Source organism: Haemorhous mexicanus, chromosome 1 (assembly GCF_027477595.1).
Source record: "Haemorhous mexicanus isolate bHaeMex1 chromosome 1, bHaeMex1.pri, whole genome shotgun sequence".
Lineage (NCBI taxonomy): Eukaryota > Metazoa > Chordata > Aves > Passeriformes > Fringillidae > Haemorhous > Haemorhous mexicanus.
The window spans coordinates 97,555,223-97,575,850 of record NC_082341.1 but is presented as its reverse complement, the minus strand read 5'-3'; positions in this window follow the sequence as shown (position 1 = coordinate 97,575,850).

The window sequence follows — 20,628 nt, the reverse complement described above, 5'->3', positions numbered from 1 at the left end:
GGTTTAAAGCGGTGATGCTGTCAAACTAGCTGCGTCACCACTTTCAAAGCTTTAACAAACAGTTACAGCTTGAAAAATGTTTATAAAACCCCCTATATTCATACCCAGTAGATCTATTCCCCATATGTACATGATGTATATCTACTTATTTTACTGAATAAAAAATATTTCCAGGTTTTGTAATATTAGCACTGTGAAACCAAGACAGTTCTCAAAGACTGCGTGGGATTTCACTCTGTTCATATATCGCCACAAAACTTGACAGATGAATTCCAGCTGAAGAATATTTATTAATGATGATGATGTAAAAGAGAAGAAGAGCAGAATCCTAGTTTAATTAGGATTCTATAGGCAGTTATAAAAATCAATCTTTTGACTCTCTCTCTCAAACACACACACATACAAACCTTAAACAAATCAAAGTAAACAAAACCTCCCAAAACCAAAAAAAAACAGTCAGGGAATCATTGTGAGACAATGGAGAATATTTATCCCACTAATTTTGCTCTTGAATGTCAGATTTATTCAGAAGAATAAAAGTGGGGAGCTCAAGCTCTCTGTCAGTAAGTGACAGATTCACAGAATTCACAGAATCACTAAGCTGGAAGAGACCTTCAAGATCGAGTCCAGCCCATGCCCTAACACCTCATCTAAACCATGGCAGCAAGTGCCACCTTCAGGTTTTTTTTAAACACACACAGGGACTATGACTCCACCACCTCCCCAGGCAGACCATTCCAGAACTTTATAATTCCTTCTGTACAAAACTTTTTTTCTAATATCCAACCTATATTTCCTTTGGCCCAGCTTAAGGCTGTGTCCTCTCGTTCTGTCAGTCGCTGCCTGGAGAAAGAGACCAAGCCCCACCTGACTACAAGCACTTTCCAGGAAGTTGTAGAGAGTGATAAGGTCACCCCTGAGTCTTCTTTCCTCCAGGCTAAACCCCCCCAGCTCCCTCAGTTGCTCCTCACAGGACTTGTGTTCCAAGCCCCTCACCAGCCTCATTGCCCTCTGGACTCACTCAAGCATCTCAACGTCCTTCCCAAACTGAGGGGCCCAGAATTGGACAAGAGGTAGTTTGTCCAGTCTGTGTCTGAGAAACAGGGATTGTGTTGGTATTGTAAATGTGAATTTCCAGTTAGATATTTATAAGAACCTTAATGGTGGGATGCAAATTCATACCAACATGACTCTCCATCACTTCAACAGTCTTTTTGTGAATACCAAGACTGTTATAAATATACACAGGGGATATTTTTAAAGCATAACCTTCCTTACCAAGAGAACTAACACTTTTTCTGTGTTACTTTTTAATGATGTTAGTTTATGAAGCTTTTTCTTCAGGCAGTAGCACATATTATTTCAATAACTAGCCTTCTACTTACCTACCTACCTACCTACCTACCTACCAGTAATTTGCAATTCCTTCTTTGAACTTGTATCAGACGAAAGCACTCTACCGTAATAGTTTTGCTGGAGTTAAGACTGTTTATTACTTTTGCCTGTTTGCTCCTGCATGTTTAACACCATGGCCAGCTAAAGACAGATAAAGGATATGGATGCTGTGCATGTCATATGCAGCTATTTCTGAAACTCTGGGAAACACTGTGCAATGCAAGTCTCAGTACATGTTTGTGTAAGTTCCTCAAATTTGGGACCTCAGTGCACTGTAGACTGTCTTTTTTTTCATTTTGAACTATACCTCTGTACCTTCAAAGAACCTTGATATATTTCATTGTCAAGAACCATGGCAAATCAGTAGCACACTGTAGCCAAAAAACTTTAAGTTGTATGTATATAGTCTGCATTGCAACCCTCCTTAATGTGATAAAGTGCATCAAGTTTTTCTTGGATTGATGCAATTCACAGCTGAGACCCAAGGACTTTGTTCTTCCAGCTACTTGATTTCTAACCACTAATTTTGATATGAATGAGATTAGATAAAAAAGCTACATAGGGCAATGACTCTTCCTTTCTCTTTATAGTCAAAAAAGAGATGCAATTTCTCAGTATAAACTTCTTTTTTAAGAACTTACTCGTCAAATTTCAAGCTCAGAAGGAATAAAGCACACAAAAAAGGCTGTATATAACAAACATTAGCAAGAAACCAAGGTGTATCCTTAATCAGCATCAGTTGCTTAATCTCTTCCTGCTTCTACTGCTTCCATGAAGATGTAATTCCAGCATCTGGAATTCAGTTTGTTCCCAGTTTAAGGCAAATCTGCTGGTCTTTGGAGGGCTTCATGAGATCAGATCTATTTCCCAGACATCAGTTCTCACAGCGACTGCAAGATCGCAGCAATAATGTTTTCTCACTAGAACCAATAAATTTGCTGTGCTGCAGGAAGAGGTTTGTGAATATGGATCACAGAATTTGCACAGGTGCTTGGCTGAGAAATGACCTTTTATTGCTTTCAGCACTAAATACAAAATTCATTTCTTTCAGCTGACACTAAATACAAAATTCATTTCTTTCAGCTGAGCTTTCTTCCATCAATTCTTCACACATGTAAATCTAATAACCCCTACCCCTTAGCTCCAAAAAGAATCAATCTTTCTCTCCCAAAGGATATAAAATAAAAAGGACTGTTCATTTCTGTTTTAAAATATTAGGAAGGTTTTACAGGGATCAGGACTCAAAAAGCATGAAGATTAAAAGAAAAAAATACACTGAAGCAAAGGCTAGAATCATCCACAGAATTCAGATGGAACTTTATGTTTTCATAATGAAAACCAGAAAAAAACATGGTTGACAGCTATCAGTGATTTTTATTTCTTCCTTTTCATTATTTTGGGTAGTCATCTGACTTTTCTACTCCCATATTATAGATAAACAATACAATGTGATACATGAGGGAAATTAAGTGGTTTAATCTCTGGAAAGCTGTTAGCTCACACTTGACCAAAAGTCCAGTAAAATAAAACAAAACACATTCCAAAATGCAAAGCCTATTTCTCACTCTCCTAATTGGTTATTTCAGGACATTACAGAATCTTGTGGGTCTGAATATGTGCTAGACACATGAAAAAAATCAGAAATAGTGTTCACACAGTTCAGTTTTAAAAAAAATATTAAAAATGTTTCCATCAAGATGACATAACTGGGAAATTTATCCTAAATTCCATGTACAAGCTACATCACACTGTTCTCTCTGAGGTCTTTTTCCCTGTTTTGGATTCACTTGCCCAAAGCACCATTTTTGTATGGCAGCTTTCCTTGGATGAAAAGGCATGATTGTTTTCCTATGGGTGTCCTAATTTCTCTTTCGAAGTACATTCTGAGGCTACAAAACTGCTTATCTAGTAAACATAAGGCAATCTACAGAAAGTATAAGATGATTCTCCTTGGTTAGTGTCTCTGAAACTAATGGAGAGAACCCACCAAAAATTTTTGACAGATGGCTGGTGATACTAGGTGACTGGGATTTTACTAACTCCTGCAGCCACCATATAATTTGTCATTGCTAAAATTGACTGTTAGGAGCTTGACCCTTAATTTAAAAAAACTATCTTGTCTTTGGATAGAATTACCAGTAAGAAAAAGGTAAGGTCACAATTTCTCTTAAGTTTTTGAAAAAAACTATCTTGTCTTTGGATAGAATTACCAGTAAAAAAAAGGTAAGGTCACAAATTCTCTTAAGTTTTTGAGGATAATAATAATTCAGATCACAGTTAACTTCATTTTCATGTTAGCCTGTATGCATATTCCCCACCTATGCCATGTTAAAAATACCCCCAGTGCCAGAAAATAAAAGCAAATGACAGACATGCAGAAAAAGTCACCTCTGCAGTATTAATTCAGTTTTCTGTTTTTATTACTTGGCCAATCCTTACACATAACCCCAGTTTTTTTCCTCTGTAAAAGAATGGATTACATTCAGGAAAGCAATGAGGCGCTCAATATTTTTTCTCTTCTTTTTCTGTAAAGTATGGCCTTAGGTCTTGTTTGCACTGCATTATTCAAACTCTCCTTTGAAGCCATTTGTGTAGACTTCTCTGTGGTGCCCATGACTATATTTCATGAACGGCAATGCCTTTAGTTTTACAACTGCTTATAAAGTATGACTGCAATATTATCCTCATTTTACACTGGGTAGCTAAAGCACCAAGACTGAGAACCACTGATTTGGGGGACTCACTGTCTGGGATGACTCTGACTTGATTGTTCTGCCTGCTTACCCTTCTTGGATGTCACCTCCCAAAGGCTGCAGCCTCCACATCAGTCCATCAACACCAGCTGCTTTGCCATTTGGGGAGCTCCTACCACCAAGCATCAAAAGCAGGTCTTAAAGAAATGGGAAAGGTCATTATTCAGCACTGTAAAAAATGTGTTTTAAGCAGCTTGCCTAGCATCAGGCAAAAATTCTGCAGCAGTATCAGGGACAGAAATAGAAATCAGCTTTTCAATGACCTCATCAGGAGGTAACCTTTGTAGCCTTGCTTCATGCATGGTACAAGTTCCAGCTTCTGTAAGACAGAGGCAGGGGTCCTGAGGAAGTAGCCTCCCTCATGCTCCAAGGCATTTCATTCCCAGTTTCCAGACTGCCCTCTCTGAGATTGAGGTTGGGTCCTGTGGTATCAAAGAGTGCAGAGATGTGTCATTAAGTGCACAATGGGACCTACACTGGAACAGACGAAAGGTCACTCAGTTTCATGTCTAACAATGGTTAATAGAGGTTACTTAGAGGAAAACTGTAAGAAAATGTTGAAATATGGACTGACATAACTTTCTACCTTGCAAAAATAAGAAGCTTAAAGTTTCTCTCACTCACACTCTTCTCTTTTTTTTTTTCTTTTTTTCAATGCAGAAGTTGCATCCACGCTAGTGTATTTAACAGCCACCAATGGACATTCATAAAATAGAGCTGCCTAATTAATTTATAAACAGTTTTGTTTCCGGAACAATATATCTTACAACAAAAACATTCATAACTATAAAATGTATTCATCCAAAACAGCCTACAGACCTGTTTAGCAGATTGTCCTTGTGAAGTAGAACTGAATATTTGAAACCCTTGGTTATGAAGAGAAATTATCCTGAGTCCTGCACATTAAAGGATGAGTGCATTAGCCTAAATGTGCAAATCAAGATAGTGATTGCCATGTGTAACCCAAGACAGTGAATGTGTCAGGTAAGATGTTTGAATGTATAGACTGTTCTGGCACTGCAACTGCTGTTACAAGGGGGACTTTCTCTGATATACATTGTCTACAGGAATAACTCTTGATTGTCTTTTACAGTTCCAAGATAATACAAACACAAGGTGTTCACAAATATTTCAGGGGTGTTATAGACTTGAAAGCAGATGATATCAAGAAAGCTTTGCTGATATTGTTTAATACACCTGAATGCCCAGTACTAATAGTCCTGCCTACTTTCTCCCTTTGTACAGAAATTTCATGGGCATTTTAATACTAAGGAATGACTGATATTGTTTCTGAAACAAAACTGGAAGATGTTAAAAATTATTTTAAATAATATGTATTTTTTCAGTCTCCTCTGCAGATACACTAGATACCATTTCACCATATGATAAAATGTACAGAGCTTTGCCTTAAATTTCTTTTAAGGAGTCCATGGAGGTTGCTAAAACACCAAACTCCAAATAAATTAGTCATATTCAACTCATATGATTAGAAAGGTTCTGCTACATAACCTTGAAACAAGTATATCTTGCCAGTAGATCACAGATGTAGCCATACACCAAAACCATACAGGTATCAATTAAATGAATGACAAATCAAGGAAAATATAAATGCGTGACCTTTGTCAGGTAGCCATAAAAAGGAGGAGCAATTATACATCACCCCCAAAAGCTTTGTTTTAAAATTTCAGACACTGTTCAGTCCACTATAATTATCCTGACTTATAAGCAGTAAAATGATTAGTGGGACTACTTAGGGAACCAGAAACTATGAGAGAAATTATGCAGTTAAGGGAGAATTTCTCAAGTTATAATTTACTAAATATTGTTGTAAATTCCTCGTGTCAAGCTGCAATAAAAGAAAGATATTACTAAATTAATTTATACTGGTTTATTAACTCATAGGTAATAACTAATTGTACTTTTATGCAATGCAAATCCAATATTTTAAGCCAGATACCTGAGGTTAGACATCCAAAGTCTCACAGTAGCAGCTGTTGTGCAGATCTTTAGCTTATGCATAGACTTAAATGGCTGAAAGCAGACAGCAACATTTGAATATTGCTTCCTCACAACACTGCTGTACTGATTCATCAATTAATACAATCTGTTACTTCATTCTAATTGGCCCCTGTATATCTGACATACTTGTTAAAATATTTGTTCCCTGAAAAATGAAAGAACGGATGAAAAATGAAAACTGGGCTGTATGTGGGTTATTATAAACACTGCCCAAGAGTAGAGAAGCATAGTGAGTAGTTATTTATTTGAGTGGCACATATTTACTTGAGAGTGCTGGACATTCTTCAATAATGCATATCACCTCAAGCTAGGAAAATGTGCCTAGCTAAAGGCAGGGATGCAAATGATGCTGTGTAAGCTTTTTCTTCCTTTCTTCAGTCCTTTATTTGCAGTGGGGAGGGGGGCAGAGAGAGGTGGGTAGAAAGAATTTATAAGAAAAGGCTTGGTGTGCTACATTTGCTGTCTGGACTTGCTCCTACCGTTTGCCTTTAAAGTGGTCTTACATGGCTGTTGCTCTAAGAATAAATAAATAAAAATAAATTTTAAAAGGCCTCAATTTCAAAGAACTTATATTGTGAAAGGCCTTGACAGATTTTTAGAGCTACTATGAAAAAGCAGCAGGAAAAAAAAAAATCACACCTGCACCCCAGATTCAAAGAGAATCCAACCCAAATTATAGTTAATAGCTGAAAAGGTCAGTTTTGGTTTTTTTGTTTTTTTTTTTTTTTTTGGCATCCATTTTCCTGTTCATTATCCTTCCAAAGTTTTGAAGAAAAAAGTTCCTGGTAAAAATATTTTTTGAAATCCTGCAGATAATTGTCTGTCCCAGTGCATTTTTGACAGTAAGACTCTACAAGATACAAACTGAAGCAACTCACTGAAGCTGACAGGCCTGAGGCTATCACTTAAGATTTTTTCATGTTTTTCTCTGACATATGGCATTCCCAGAAAGGGCAGTACCATGCCAGAAAACCTCAGTTAGACCCTGACATTACAACATCACTCTCAGAGGAACTGGGCACAAAACCTAATGACATAGTGCTACAGCAAGCAGGCCATTTTAGTGAGTGACCACTGACAAGTTAACATCTTTAACTTGAATCTGGATAAAGGACTTCTAATTCTATGCAGCGGTCCCAATGCAGGGAAAGTCAATGCCAGAACAAGGATCAGAGCTGAGCTCCTCTGAATTTATGCCTGATAGGATTTAACCAGCTGGCTAGACTGTAGGGTTTTGTCAAAACATGATAAAACTTAATTTTGACATGTAGATAGTTCACTGGGGGGAAGAAATTCCCATTCTTGGTTGGTTGGTGTTTCCTCATACTTGCTGGGCATTTCAGATCAATTTGGGAAAGGACAACACTGGGGTGGAGGCTGGCCCTTTATTTTCTTTGTTGTTCAGTGATAGATCAAAAAATCTGTATGATTTCACCAAAGCCTTCACTAGTCCCAGTGTTAAAGTCACCCTGCTCTCTGCTCTCCATCCTTCCTGTGCGCTGCTGGTGGAAGGCTTTTTTCCGCAAGCACCACTTTGTGGTTTTCCAGGACAAGGATGGAGCCATCTTTTTTAGTAAAGCAGAGGTAGCAGCTGCTGCTGCTGGGCAACTTGTAACTTCCTTATTGCTCTTCACAGTACCTGAAGAAGTGAGACCAGTGTGTTCAGAAGAAAAGTCCATCTTTCTTTATTTTGTGCTTTCACTGTCCTTTACAATTTACTAAATGCTCCCCGGCGGTCAACTTGTGTAGCAGTGCTGTGCATTATGTGGTAACTGCTGTGGCAGTACTTACACCAGCACTGGAGAGAATTACACCTGAAATGCTCCCTTTGGCTTTATAGTACAGAGCTGTGCCCTCTGCAATGCCTCCAACTTTACAGTACAAAGAGCTAGAATGACTCACTGTCCTACTTCAGAGTCAAGAGAAAGCAGACTTTTGCCTTGCTATTAAGGAAAGAGAAAAAAAAATAAAAGCTTTTAGGCATCTCCTGTTCCAGCTGTAAAGATATGGCAGGCAATGTAAATTGAGTATTCTTGGCAGGTAGCTTCTTCCTAATGTTTATGGGTCAGGTTGTCAGACATGAACAGCAGGGTCAGCCAACTTCTTTCCTACAATAAGTGACACACTTTTTTACTTGTAGAGATCTAAGTGATTTTGTGCCCTGGCCACCTTTTCCCTGTTTTGTTTACCAAGCAAAATATTAAATGAACTTTTAAATTATATTTCAAATTACCTTCAATCAGGTGGGTGTCTAGATGTAAAAGACATTTTTTTTTTCTTTTTTAGGTACAAATAATTCATATATTTTTTAGGTGACAATAATTCATATTTTCTTAGCATTACTTTGTAATAGCACAAACCAGCCACCACCAAATATATTAACTGCTTGTGTATGTGGTTGAAAACATTTAAAACAATTAAAAGCATTCAGTGGATGGGAGTTTCTGAGGAGCTCGTATAGAGGTGTGAAATCAAAGTTCATTTTTTTTCCTCCAGCTAGAAACTTTTTCTTCAGTTTCTTCTGAAATTATAGAATCAGGCTATTAGGAGTGTAAGACATGCCTGGTGAATTCATGGTGAAACACCAACGATATGACATCTTTCCTGGCACCAGGAGGCAAAGCTTTTTAAAGTTTAAAGAGATAACTTTTTCATCCAAAACCCTACCAAAACCTTCCTGAGGAAAAGAATTGTTATTTTTTAATCTAAGAGAGATGTCAGGTAGTATCACTTGATTTCAGCAACAGAAGAATCATTTTCCCAAAGCTTTCCTCTGTTACCAAAGCTTAATGTCATGCATTTGTGGAGAGATCCAACATTATTTTCAACAAATATTATTTCTTTAATAATTTTTTTTAATTTTTCATAGATTTCTGTATCTGTCTTCCATCTTATGTTTTTTCATGCCTTTAAGTGATTACATTAGTATAGATAAGTGTTAATGTCTTTCTCTTGGATATTTATTTTATGGAAGAATGGACAGAACCACGGAAATCTTATGAGTGCATTGGTTACCTAAGCATATGCACCTTGTGCCTAAATGGCACCTTAGAATATCCTAACTCGTGTCCAGCTGCACTCTCAAACAGATTTAGAATCACCCGCTCTGTCGTGAAACTGCCAACCTTATGCCAACACCTGGAATACTCGAGGAAACCTAGTAACACCTGTAGACACCTTTGGGATATGCAGCTACATTGCTCTCCTGTTTCAAAGAAGTGTTAAAGACCCAAGAACTGCCAGAAAAAATGACTTAAGAGTTGATACTTTCATAACCCTTGTACCTGGAGTACAATGGCAGAAACAAGGATGAAGCTCAAAACACCTTCTTCTGTCCTTTTAAAATCCGTCTCACGTAGTGGGAGGAAAGCCCACTGCAACACAAGCTAGCTCCCAGAATTAGAGAATTATCTTGGACAGACATCTTTTCACTCTTCCAAATGCTGTATTAATTAAATTCTCTTGTAATCTTCTGGAGTGGCAGCAAAAAACTGCTGTTGTGGCAACCCTAGAGCTGTCCCTCATGAACAGGCTCATGCTGAAAAATTCAGTTTAGAATAGCGTCTTCTAATAGCTCAGATACTTGGCTTTAACTGGTATTGCAGTTTTCAGAGTAATTGTAACATTTTATTTCTATGACTACTGAGAAAAATATAAATATTTCAACAGAGGGAAGGAGCCAGTTTCCATTTAGATCAATTAATATTCTCAGGTTATTTTTCTGAAATTTTACCAAGCCCTTAATAAATAAAATTTTATTTTACTTAAATAGAATATGGAATGGTAGTATTCTATAGAAGGTAAAAGTGGTCTTTTTTTGTTAAAATGCCTGTATATGCAGTTTTCTTCAATTTTCAACAGATTCATTAGCTTCACATACCTATTTTGTACTTAATGTCATAATATGATATTAAAAATCCCAACTCTGTTTTCTCATTTTGCTGAACTCTACTAGCATAATTATTCTTCAGGTTTCTCTTAATTATATGCCCCACCATGTGTTACTTTTCAACATCCTAAGTGGTACCACCTTACCTCTAGGAATATTAAACAATGAAAGGCAAGACTCTTTTCTTTGGTTACACAGCATGCTGTGTCTGAATTCAGTCTCCTCTCATAAATCCCGCCTCCCATCTTCTGAATTATATCCTTTACAAGGTTTCAAAGAAGGGCACTTACAGTCATACTTGCCCAAAAATGTTAGGGTTTGTGTGTGTTTTTTTTGTATTTCCTGTATCCCAGACAATTCCCTGTTTTTCAGAAACATACTTAGAAATTAAAAAAAACAAAAAATAAAAGGAAATAGAAGAATGAAAAAAAAAAAAAAAACCTAAAGAAAGACTCTATTATTCAGAAGTTTTATTTCAGGTAATTTTTTTCTTACCCTCTCAAAATGACAAGCTAGGAATCAAGGTGAAAAATAAAGCATTCAAAAAACTACTTCTTTGCAAATAGTATTTCTTAGATACATAATATTGTGTTTACCTTAAAGAATGGAAATACTTAAGAATAAAACAAACAAACAAACCCCCCAAAACAAAAACAAAAACCCAGAGTGATTTAAAAGATACCAAAGTTCTTGATCCAGTTAAATTGAATCATAGAATCACAGAATCAATTAGGTTGGAAAATAACTCTATGATCATTGAGTTTAACCTAAGAGCTGACACCTTCAAGACAACTAAACCATGGTAGTGACATGTCCAGTGTTTCCTTAAACACCTCCAGTCTATCCAATGTAGGATGAGAGTTCTACACAAGACTTTTACATCCCCAAAGTTTATTCATTATAATCCCAAACCACAGAACCTTCTGACCACACAAGTGTTACACTTACTGACAGTTTGACTAACCAACCCAGAAATGCTATTTTTAAATAAGAGTTGCTTTTCCTGAGAATAATTTTAAAGAGTTTTATTTTCAAAAATGTATTGACAATGTCCAAGTAAGTGAGACAAATGGAATTTTTATATGGTCAACACTTTTCTATATCATCCAGAGAAGTTCTGAACCGTAGGCCACTAAAGTCAAAAAATGTCTCCCCTTAGTTAAATTGGCTTTTTTGTCAAACTGAAAATGAGGAGATATTAGGAATGTCACAAAGACAGAAAGCTATTTTAATAGGTTAAATCGGCTTTTTTGTCAAACTGAAAATGAAGAGATATTAGGAATGTCACAAAGACAGAAAGCTATTTTAATAGATTAGCCCAAATAAAGTTTATTTTGCTTTAGTTTGTGGCTTATTTTCTTTCACAATATTCCAAGTCATAATTATAAAACATAACCTCTCAAAAAACAAACAAAAAAAGAAAATCAACCAACCAAAAAACAAAAGCTCAAATCAAATCTTATTGATAAATCATCCTTAAAAACAAAGTAACCTGTCAATCATTTCCAATCAACAAATCCTAACATTTAATCACAAGCATATTCACACTTCAACATGGATCCACTTCTGTCTTTAAGCTTCTAATTAATAATTGTGTTGTCAAAATGCAGAATCATGAATAGTCCTTAAGGCTTTTCCTGTACAGAAGATGATGAATACTTGTACTTAGCCAATCAAAAGTTCATGTAGTTGTTAAAGAATATTTGTCTTTAAAGTAGAATCATTTAATTATAAAATTATTGTGGTTGGAAAAAGCCTTTAAGATCATCGAGTCCAACCGTTAATCCAGTCCAGCCAAGTCTATTAAACCATGCCCCCAAGTAGGTTCAAACATTCAAAATATTCATGGCTTTTTTGCAATTTTAAATATGATTTTGAATGGTAAAGTGAATATCTAATCAATGCTTATTGGAAAAGGCACTTCTCTCTAGGCAGTAGACTACTGTTCCATGGGTCTTACTTAGTATGATGGATTTATTGTACCAGGGTGGAGACCATGGGGCAAATGACGTCACCCATACTGATACTACATATCAAGGATGTATTTTTCTTTACAGAGTGTAGATGCATGAAAAAACAGTGGAAAAAATTCTTACTGATTCATTGGATAATGATGAGAGAGAGAGAGAGATAAAAAAGAGATTGTTTCTACGGTGGGTATGTCTAATACTGGACAGTTTCTTTCTGCTAAAGCTCTCATGAAAATTAGTCTTGGATGGGTTTCTGCTTACCAGCTACCTTTGAAAGAAAAGCTTTCCCATTTTGCAATGATCTCTGGAACTTCCAGGTATCTTTCGGCTTCTCTGTCCTGCATTGTGAAGGACCTCCCAGTTATCAAATTTACTTGAAAACTATTGTATCATAGGCAGACAAATGCAGTAAAATAATGCCTGAAGACAAATGCTGACACTTGCTTTTTGCCTCTCCAAAAAATGCCTGTCACAGACTGAAACTGCTATGGTAGTTGTTTCATTGATCTATATAAAAATTAAAGCAAAGGAAATACCTGTAGTTAAAATGATGAAAGTGAATTTTTTTTACTGATAAAAATTGAATAATTTGGTATGCAAATTTCTGAAGCTTTGCCAGTGTTTTTCATCCTTTCCTCTCTGAAGGTTTCCAATGTGTTGAAAAGGCATTATAGTAGGCATTTTGCATTGTCATTGGCCTACCTCAAAGGGATATGCAATATCCATTGTTGACAAAACAGCCTATTTTATTTTGAAATTCTTATATTTGCTCTCATCAGCAGCATAATGAAAGATTACAGTTTTATTAAATCAGAGCTCTCTCCCTTTTCAAGCTAAAGGTACTTCACTACATTGGTTTATGAAGCATGCTATTTTTTGTTTGCTGTTTTTAGAATTTAAAAAAATGCATAAAGGTATTAGGGAGATAGCTAAAAGGAATTTAATTCCTTAGCTGAAAAGATTTGTACATGCCTCATGTTTTCCTTGACAAATAATCAGGAAGAGTTATCTTGTCTAGCTGATCACAGGCAGATAGTGATCAAACTGTACTTTTCACAGACTGTCTTGTTATGGAGCTGCACTGACTGTCTCAGTTTCCAGTTTCCCAGTTTGCTGGGAAAAGCTGCAGTAATCTCTTCCTATCCTCAGCTTTCTCCTTCCTGAAAGAACGGTCCACAAGGGGGCTAGGCATAGCATAGACTAAAAACACAAAACAAAATTCCTTTAAAATTTAATGAAGACAGCAATGTCATTTTTTAATCTTGATATAGACTGGGATTTTTCTGAAATGCAACATTTATAGTAGATAGAAATTCATTAGACTGTAATATGGTTACGTTTGTATAATTTGTGGATGATCATAAAGCTTAACTGACAATTGAAAATTACAACATAGCAAAAATGACCACAGAGCAGCAAAGTTCATAATGACTTATTTGACTAAGATTTTGTTCTAAAACCAAGAAATCAGATAACAGATACTATGAAACAACAGAAGTATTTTCAATTCCTAAATAAGGAGCTTGTCTTACAAGAAAACAGCTTTTCCCTAAGGCTACTCTCTACCTTCATGATTTATTGTAAACCTTCAAAATTGGAAGAAAACAATAACAACAAACAAACAAAAACAACCAAAAAACCAGAACAAAACCACCAAAAAATCCCGAAAAACCCCAAATAACCCACCCAAAAAACCAAAGCCACCAAAAAAACCAAAAACCCAAATGCAACATCTACTCTGCTTTCTTTGCTGCTTTTTCAGTGGGCACCTATACCCAACACGCCTGTGCTGGAGAAGACAAAAGAAGAAAGAGAAATTAACTATGTGAAAAATATAAATCCACTAGGATTTATCCATTTGCTACTCCTTTAAGGAAACTAAATATGCTATTTGAGCCCTAAGACAACACTTTTTCTATCATCAAACTGACAGGTTGTCCTAGGGTGACTTTATGATGGTTGTAAGTTTGTAATTTTTCAACAAATTAAAAAATTTGTAAATCTGTAAATTTACTCCCAATTTTGCTTTAAACCTAGACACAGGTCTTAAGGAATCAAGCAAACTTTGTAGCCAACTCTATACACAAAAGAAAATAGAATTCTTTCATGGACAGAATGTTGTTTGCTTTAGCAATGTTCTAAGAAGGGAATGAATTTTTCTATCTGGCCAGCATGATAGTTCTCTCCAGCCCTTCCCATTGTTTTGGACATGGTGAGCACATCCCTCACCAACAGCTCTCTAAATAGCATGGAGAAAACAGCCCAGTTACTGTCCTGCTCTCCAATGTGCCTTCCTTTCAAGAAACACACCCGACTTCTATTTTGTTTGGGATACATCCTCAGGGATACGAAGAGCTAAAAAAGGAGGAAATCAAACTGAAATATCAGTGAAGGTTGAATTCAGAAAAAATGCATTTAATACACATAATTCAGGCAGTATAAAACCCTACCCTAACATTTCTGCATCTATTTTTTTTTGTTTGGTTTGCTAAAAAGTTCTAATCCTATGATTTTAAACAACTTAGGGACTCCAGGTATCAAAACCATTCTTAAGTCAAAATGGATGCATCATATCACAAATATACTTCTACATTATTTTGGGTAATATACTGCCAGGAACCCACCTGGCAAAAAAAAAAAGTTGAAAAAAGTAGGAGGTTCATAAGAAGAGTAATACAGCATCAAGGTTTTCTGTATAAATGTTTAGTTTCACATGTTTTCTATAAACTCAGGGTACAGACTATGCTTAAACCAGCTTTTTTTGGCTTTGTTTTTTTTTTTTTTTTTCTTTTCTCTTATAAAAGCTAAGAAAAACCAGGAAAAAGCATTTGGATTGATGCCTGAAGTCTCATTTTAAGGTTCTGTGAGCTTTTCTCCCAGCTGCCTAATGGTAGAGAGACAATGGTAGAGAGAGAGCTATAAAATGTTCTACTATACGTAAAAAGCTGTACTGAAAGATCATTTTTAAAGTTTCAAATCAAGTACTCCAGAGACAGCAAAGCAAGAATTAACTCCCTCCCTTCATTTCCAAAAGCAATGTAGTCTTTAAACATACCATGACACAGGGATTTCTTCTAGATCCTCCCCCCACCTCATTATGGGCATGTGAAAAAATGGAATTAAATTAATCAGCAGGTCTGCAACATTTTTATTTTTATTTTTCAGTGTGTGTCCCTAGGCCTCAACCAAGCACACCACTCAAACACTGAGCTGAAGACAGAATTATTCATTCCCTTCTGGGCTTCCCTATGGTGCTCATCATGCAAAGCTCTGAGAGCTTCCTGAAGGTTAATTTATCTTAACAAAACCTCTCTGAAGTGACAAGGTAATATATTCCACTTTACACACAGGCAGCAGAGACACACAGACAACAGCTAGTGCTGAGCTACCCAGGGCCCAAGTTGTGGGATTTTGTCACATTTAATAATAATATGCATCTTCAATCATGACATCCCTTCACTTTAATTGTAACTGTGACTGCTCGGTGCTTCTTCATCTGAGCCATCAGGGTCCTGAGTCCTGAGGTGGGCATTCAGAAATGAGAAGCACACTGTTATTGACCCTATGTGAAACATCTGATGTAAGGGACTGTGGAGAGTCCCCCAGGAACTCTGATGGTCAGAGACAGACTCTGCTTCTAGGCAGAACTTAACTGACCTGAAAGGAAGGCATTCATTCTCTTCTAACACATGTAAAGTCTAAGTACTGCATATGACAGCATCCTTTACTTTCCAGGCCTAAGCAAAAATCCATTCTTAGACTAGCAGAACTTTGTCTAATGAGTGAAGTAGGAATCCAAGTTAAAAATAGGAGGGATTCACCTGAAGTAGATCATAACTGTCTGGAATACAAGGAATGGATTAAGATAATGGACAAACTTCATTATATTTTCTAACTTTCAACCCATTCATTGATGCCTCATTTAGAATCTTTCTTTTCTCTTACCTTTCTCCTGTTTCTCCAGATACTAATTGCAGGAGGGGGGGCGGGTTGTGCAGCTAGTTCCTTTGCACATCTGTTCACTCTGTGAAAATGTTATATATGGGCTAAGTCAGCATTCAAGGCTCTGAGGAATTTAGGCACCATGAATGAATGCAGATTCTAAGGGATGTGAGCTGCTATCGAGCATATGAAATCCATTTTTATTTACATTTTTGATAATGGTCACATGTGCAGGAATTTTCACAAGAGTGAAATGTCCAAATACAAATGATAACTCTGTAAAATATGTTTCTGATTTGAGGAGAAAGAGTGTAAGAGTATTTAAAATAAAAGATCTTTAAAGTAAAATAGAACTAATTTCTAACATTTTTATAATCCTCTCCTCTTCCACTGCTGGTTTCACAGATAGTTGATATACATTTGAATAAGTGGAGAAAACACAGGGGAACAATCACCACTTGAAACCCTGAAAGGCAAAGCCAGCATAGAAACATTACAACCCAAATGCATAGTTTCACAAAGTACAGATCTCCAGACTAGGAGTATGGCTTGTGTTTATGCAGAACAGTAATCAGAACAAGCAGTCTCATGGAAGTAACAAAAAGCATCACTTGGCAAGTGTTGTTCAAACAGGAAATTGTCTCAAATGCTACTAGTTTTGAAGGATTCTACATTTATTCCCAGTCATGAGTAAGGTTATGATGCTGCTTTCATCATGAAATAGCAGTCAATAGCAATAAATTTCAGGGAACCCACAGTGACATCATACACAAATGTGAGAAATTCTTGTACCCAAAGAACTGATACAAAAATTTGTTTAGATTTTCTCTCTTTAAAGATCACAAATTCTCTGAGAATAAACAAGGTTCTCATTGGATTGGGTACTAATAATTATATGTGTGTGTTATCTCCTTTAACTGCATAAATATGCAATTGTGAAAGTCCTGATGCTCTCAGGTTTGATAGTCAACCCTGCACAAGATGTTTTCCAAATTATTAGCAAAATAATTACTACTGAGTTAGGGTGCTACTTCCGATATATAGTTACATACTGTTGAAAAGAAACAACAGTGACATGCTGGGAGAGCCTCATATGAGCACTTGGGCTAACAAAACCAAAGAGCAATCCCCAGTGAGGAGAACCAGCCTCCATCTCAACTTTTATAAGACACAAATTTCATCAGACAATAAAATATTTGCCTGGAAACTGTAAAGAAATCATTGAAGTAATGATGGAAGAGCTGAAAATATCAAACAGTCAACACAAAAATAATAAAAAATACCCCTTTTTTTTCATTTTTAATTTAACTTGTTGGAGAGCAACACAGTCATGGTCTGAAACATCAGCTGATCAGTTTCCTGCAGGGCAAAGCAGCCCATATCAGTCCATGTCTTTATGAGACCAAAGCACTCCAACCTTGTTGTTGATTAGCCAAACACTAACTTTCATTTCTAAGCTTTATTGATCTTGGAATCTCCACCTCCCTAATCACTTTTTCCTTAAGAGTTAGAACAGATGCATAGACCTGGGATCTGTAATCTGGGCAGAGTGACCAACATGCAGAGCCAGTAATGATTTTGAAGGAGCATTTGATCTGGAACATGTATTCCAGTTGTAATAAGATACAGAAGAGATCTACATAATTCATCTCCAAGGCAACATAAATGGGTCTTCCATTTTTACATTTCATTCTCCTGTGTGAAAAGTAATTCCACTGTGCATGGACATTTTATTTCCAACCTGGGAGGATGTCCTGTGATGTCTCATCTGTTTCCCCCCATCATTGGAGAGGGAGGAAAAAGGCATCAGGAAGCTCACACAAACCATACCATTCATGTTATAGAGCACAACTGGTACTTCTCACTTAAGTTAGGCTACATTAAAAGTCTTTCTACAGCACAAAAGGCAGATATTTCACACAAGGTAGCTAGACAAATTCACTGCCCAGATTCATACAGCATGGTTGATTGTGGAGAAGTCACACCCATCAGGATAATTTTAACATTGATAATGCGAGGTGGTTTATCTCTGCTTTCTGTTTAAAGTATTTCATAGAATCATATGGCTTGTTGCAGCACATGAATAAAATAAAAATAACAAACATGGAACCAAGTTAAAGGATTCTTTCCATTAAATCCATTTCCTAATGCATCCTAGGTTCTGATATTTTAATAACCATATATAATATTTTGTATGTCCCTGGGACATTAATTAAGGATTTCATTAGTTCCATTGACTACAAGTTATTTTTGAGAATTATTCTTCCTTTTAAATTAAAAATTGATAAAATTAAATTTACCTATCAAATGTCTTGAATTGGAAGAAGCAAATAAAAGAGAAAAAAGTGACCTATTTTTGTTTTCAGCTCTCCTTCTAAGCCAGGTGATACTGCTTAGATTCTTTTTCCTCCTGTCTAATTTACATTTAACTTGGCTGCTGATAATATGTCTCTAATTTGTAATTTCAACTGATTACTGATGACGTACATGGGTTTGAAGTGAATCCTATAATCAGCCTTCATTTTCAGGAGTGACTTAGGATTTTGGCTACCCATCTGAAAAGGAACTGAGTTCTTTTATAGAAATTATTGAAACATTCACCAATTATTGAAACAGTCACCAAGTGACTTAGGATTTTGGCTACCCATCTGAAAAGGAACTGAGTTCTTTTATAGAAATTATTGAAACATTCACCATCTGAACCTGTAAAGATCTCTACAGTGTGTATTTAATCATTGAATAACTGACAAACCTTGATTATTTCAGATAATTTAGGTCTCCCACCTTTAAAGACTGGTGCTTCTCTTTTGTTTAACAGACTTTTGTTTTTAATATAACCATCATGACCTCCTTTAAAGTAACTGAATCTCTGGGCTAATAGGAAATAGTTCAAGTAGCACAATTGTTTTCCCATTTGGGGGATCATTTTAATATTTAAAATTATATTTGATTTATTGTATTAATTTTTTACTCAGAATTATTGCTAAGCTTAAGTTATGACATGAGTGGAATAGGCTATTGCCATGGAGAAATGGCTCCCTTATTTTCATAAATAAAAATAGGAACTCATGCTATTATGAAAAAGAAAAAGCTAAAATTTAGACAAAAAGATTGTTCTCCAATCAGATATCATTAGTCCTGTGAAAGAGATCTCTGCAGCTATGTCAGACGTTTTGTATGCATGCAATAATTTGGCTAGTGCAGTGAGTAAGGTGAAAGTTGCATTTTGTGCCATTGTGCAACTCCTGCACTTCCATTGCCAGGAATGACAGAACCTGTCCTGTTCCAGAAAAACATTTTGCCTGTGCAGATAAAATTCTCTTAATTTGGTACCATCTTGTAGCTTTTTTTAGTTTGTGATTAGCAGTTAAGTTCAGCTATTTGGCTGTCTGAGTGATTATCAGGTGCTTTTTTCAGTTTCTATTTAATCTTTGTCTCAGGCTTCAGAAGGTATTTGGTGTTTGCTTAGTGCAACAAGCACTTTCTAGATGGCTTCTTACTGCAAGCAGCAGGGCGATTTTAGCCAGAGTACTTCTCTCGGTGCAGATGTGTTTCAGGGTGTTTTGAATACCTAATACAGTCAAGGTTAGTCTCTTATCTGAATTTTATTAATATACATAGGCAGAAAACAGGAACAAGGAAGAAAAGATTCACTGCAGGAGGAAGCATTCTTTGATATACTGTAAGCACCTTCTCTGGTGTACATAAATCTATACATTAATGTGAGTAATCTGTAAGATATGAAAATCCATTTTCATTTAGTCAAATATTTTCTGTAGAAATGTGTATAAAGCAACCTAAGCACACTCTAAGTATCATCCTCTTTATCTGCCTTTGAAGACAAAATGAAGTAATTTTAATGTAAGATGCTAGAAGCATAGTTATTTGGAGCAGGCAATAGCAAGTGCGACAGGGTTACTGAGTAACTATTTTCCCCTCAGATCCTGTAAGAGGGAAAGAAAAAGCAGGAAACAGAAACAGCTTAACTCACCAAAAATCAAACCACTGCATTGCCCTCTTAGCCACTGAGTGTTTTGGGATGAAAGACTGAAGATTACATCAGTACAATAAAAGCTCCCTCTGTCATAAACAGTACACTATTCAAAAAAAACCAAACCCCAAAACCCCAAAGAAACAAACAAAAAGACAATCTCACCAAAAACCCCACAGATTTAGCCCAGCATCAGAGGCAGTAGAAGTTAGAACAGGTAGAGATGTAGAGTATGAGGAGGGAGAGGGAAGGGTTAAAAGCATTATCGCAGCCATTAGAAGGAAAAGTTGTAGCAATACAAGCACAGTAGACTTCTCTTTCCCCCCCTGCCCCCCTCCTTTTCTTTCCCCTACTCCTCTCTTCCCAAGCTGGATCAGTGTGTAGGGAGGGCAGTCATCACGCCATCCTGAGCAGCAAGAGCTGACGTTGGACGAAGCTGCCAGGTAGCTGAAAAAAGGCACAGAAGGCAGCTGATACCCACTTTTCAACGGTTTGTGTTTTTTTTAGTCTGTATCTGGACTTCAAGCAACACAGCGCCTGAGACAGCTCATCTGAACCACGCTGTATTGCAATACTCTCTCTTCTCAAAGAAAAAGACTCCACTGAGCAGCAGAATGCTGCCAGTGTCGCAGCCAGGTCTACAATACAGAGCCTTTTTGTAACATTGCA